Source organism: Triticum urartu, chromosome 5A (assembly GCF_056163025.1).
Source record: "Triticum urartu cultivar PI428250 chromosome 5A, HENAU_Tu73, whole genome shotgun sequence".
Classification (NCBI taxonomy): Eukaryota; Viridiplantae; Streptophyta; class Magnoliopsida; order Poales; family Poaceae; genus Triticum; species Triticum urartu.
In genome coordinates, this window is record NC_141877.1 from 575,307,558 (window position 1) to 575,311,533 (window position 3,976).

Consider the following 3,976-nt stretch of genomic DNA (forward strand, 5'->3'; position numbering starts at 1 on the left):
TCTCCGACAATCGGAGTAACAAATCGTAATCTCGATCTATGCCAACTCAACAAACACCATCGGAGACACCTTTAGAGCATCTTTATAATCACCCAGTTACGTTGTGATGTTTGATAGCAAACTAAGTGTTCCTTCGGTATTCGAGAGTTGCATAATCTCATAGTCATAGGAACATGTATAAGTCATGAAGAAAGCAATAGCAATAAACTAAACGATCATAGTGCTAAGCTAACGGATGGGTCTTGTCCATCACATCATTCTCTAATGATGTGATCTCGTTCATCAAATGATAACGCATGTCCATGGCTAGGAAACTTAACCATCTTTGATTAACGAACTAGTCAAGTAGAGGCATACTAGGGACACTCTGTTTGTCTATGTATTCACACATGTACTAAGTTTCTGGTTAACACAATTCTAGCATGAATAATAAACATTTATCATGATATAAGGAAATATAAATAACAACTTTATTATTGCCTCTAGGGCATATTTCCTTCAGTCTCCCACTTGCACTATAGTCAATAATCTAGTTCACAACGTCATGTGATTTCACACCAATAGTTCACATCTTTATGTGATTAGTTCACATCTTCATGTGACTAATATCCAAAGGGTTTACTAGAGTCAATAATCTAGTTCACATCGCTGTGTGATTAACACCCAAAGAGTGATCATGTTTTTCTTGTGAGAGAAGTTTAGTCTACGGGTCTGCAACATTCAGATCCGTATGTATTTAGGAAATTTCTATGTCTATAATACTCTGCATGGAGCTACTCTAGCTAATTTCCCCCACTTTCAATATGTATCTAGATCGAGACTTAGAGTCATCTAGATCGGTGTAAAAATCTTGCATCGACGTAACTCTTTACGGCGAACTCTTTTATCACCTCCATAACAAAGAAATATTTCCTTAGTCTTCTAAGGATAATTTTGACCGCTGTCAAGTGATCCACTCTTGGATCAATATCGTACCCCCTTGACAAACTCATGCTAAGGTATACAATCGGTTTGGTACACAACATAGCATACTTTATAGAACCTATGGCTGAGGCATAGGGAATGACTTCCATTCTCTTTCTATTTTTTTGCCGTGGTCGTGTTTTGAGTCTTACTCAAATTTACACCTTGCAATAGAGGCAAGAACTCCTTCTTTGACTGTTCCATTTTGAACTACTTCAAAAATCTTGTCAAGGTATGTACTGTTTGAAAAATATTTATCAAGCGTCTTGATCTATCTCTATAGATCTTCATGCTCAATATGTAAGCAGCTTTACTGAGGTCTTTCTTTGAAAAATTCTTATTCAAGTATCCTTTTATGCTATCCAGAAATTCAGTATCATTTCTGATCAACAATATGTCATTCACATATAATATCAGAAATGCTATAGAGCTCCCACTCACTTTCTTGTAAATATAGGCTTCTCCAAAAGTCTGTATAAAACTATATGCTTTGATCAACTCATCAAAGCGTATATTCCAACTCTGAGATGCTTGCACTAGTCCATAGATGGATCACTGGAGTGTGCACAGTTTGCTAGCACCTTTAGAATTGACAAAACCTCCTGGTTGCATCATATACAACTCTTCTTTAATAAATCCATTAAGGAATGTAGTTTTAATATCCATTTGCCAGATTTCATAAAATGCGGCAACTGCTAACATGATTCGGACGGACTTTTAAGCAGCGATACGAGTGAGAAAATCTCATCGTAGTCAACACCTTCAACTTGTCGAAAACCTTTTGCGACAATTCGAGATTTGTAGATAGTAATACTACTATCAACGTCCGTCTTCCTCTTGAAGATCCATTTATTCTGAATGGCTCACCGGTCATCGGGAAAGTCAACCAAAGTCCATGCTTTGTTTGCATACATGGATCCCATCTCAGATTTCATGGCCTCAAGCCATTTTGCGGAATCTGGGCTCATAATCTCTTCCTCATAGTTCGTAGGTCCGTCATGGTCAAGTAACATGACCTCCTAAACAGGATTACCTTACCACTCTGGTGCGGATCTTACTATGGTTGACCTACGAGGTTCGGTAGTAACTTGATCAGAAGTTTCATGATCATCATCATTAGCTTCCTCACTTACTGGTGTAGTAATCACTGGAACTGATTTCTGTGTTGAATTACTTTCCAATAAGGGAGTAGGTACAATTACCTCATCAAGTTCTACTTTCCTCCCACTCACTTCTTGCAAGAGAAACTCCTTCTCTAGAAAGGATCCATTCTTAGCAACGAATATCTTGCCTTCAGATCTATGATAGAACGTGTACCCAACAGTCTCTTTTGGGTATCCTATGAAGACACATTTCTCCGACTTGGGTTCGAGCTTATCAGGTTGAAACTTTTTCACATAAGCATCATAGCCCCAAACTTTAAGAAACGACATCTTAGGTTTCTTGCTAAACCACAGTTCATATGGTGTCATCTCAACGGATTTAGATGGTGCCCCATTTAACGTGAATGCAGCTGTCTCTAGTGCATAACCCCAAAACGATAGTGATAAATCGGTAAGAGACATCATAGATTGCACCATATCTAATAAAGTGCGGTTATGACGTTCGGACACACCATTATGCTGTGGTGTTCGAGGTGGCGTGAGTTGCGAAACTATTCCGCATTGTTTCAAATGAAGATCAAACTCATAGCTCAAATATTCACCTCCACAATCAGATCGTAGAAACTTAATTTTCTTGTTACGATGACTTTCCACTTCACTCTGAAATTCTTTGAACTTTTCAAATGTTCACACTTATGTTTCATCAAGTACATATACTCATATCTGCTCAAATCATCTGTGAAGGTCAGAAAATAATGATACCCGCCGTGAGCCTCAACACTCATCGGATCACATACATTAGTATATATTATTTCCAATAATTCAGTTGCTCGCTCCATTGTTTCGGAGAACGGAGTCTTAGTCATCTTTGCCCATGAGGCATGGTTCGCAAGCATCAAGTGATTCCAAAAGCCCATCAGCATGGAGTTTCTTCATGCGCTTTACACCAATATGACCTAAACGACAGTGCCACATATAAGTTGCACTATCATTATTAACTTTGCATCTTTTGGCTTCAATATTATGAATATGTGTATCACTACGATCGAGATTCAATAAACCATTCACCTTGGGTGTATGACCTCAGAAGGTTTTATTCATGTAAACAGAATAACAATTATTCTTTGACTTAAATGAATAACCGTATTGCAATAAACATGATCCAATCATATTATGCTCAATGCAAACACCAAATAACATTTATTTTAGGTTCAGCACTAATCCCGAAGGTAAAGGGAGTGTGCGATGGTGATCTTATAAATCTTGGAATCACTTCCAACTCACATCATCACCTCGCCATTAACTAGTCTATGTTTATTTTGCAACTCCCGTTCTGAGTTACTACTCTTAGCAATTGAACCAGTATCAAATACTAAGGGGTTGCTATAAACACTAGTAAAGTACACATCAATAACATGTATATCAAATATACTTTTGTTCACTTTGCCATCCTTCTTATCCGCCAAGTATCTAGGGTAGTTCCACTTCTAGTGACCATTTCCTTTGTACTAGAAGCACTCAGTTCCAGGCTTGGGTCTAGCTTTGGGATTCTTCATGGGTGCAGCAAATTGCTTGCTATTCTTCTTTGAAGTTCCTCTTTATTTCCCATTTCCTTTTTCTTGAAACTAGTGGTCTTGTTAACCATCAACACTTGATGATATTTCTTGATTTCCACCTTCACCAATTTCAGCATCGCGAAGAGCTTGGGAATTACTTTCGTCATCCCTTACATATCATAGTTCATCACTAAGTTCTAGTAACTTGGTGATAGTGACTAGAGAACTTTGTCAATTACTTTCTTATCTGGAAGATTAACTCCCACTTGATTCAAGCAATTGTAGTACCCAGACAACATGAGCACATGCTCACTAGTTGAGCTATTCTCCTCTATCTTGTAGGCAAAGTACTGT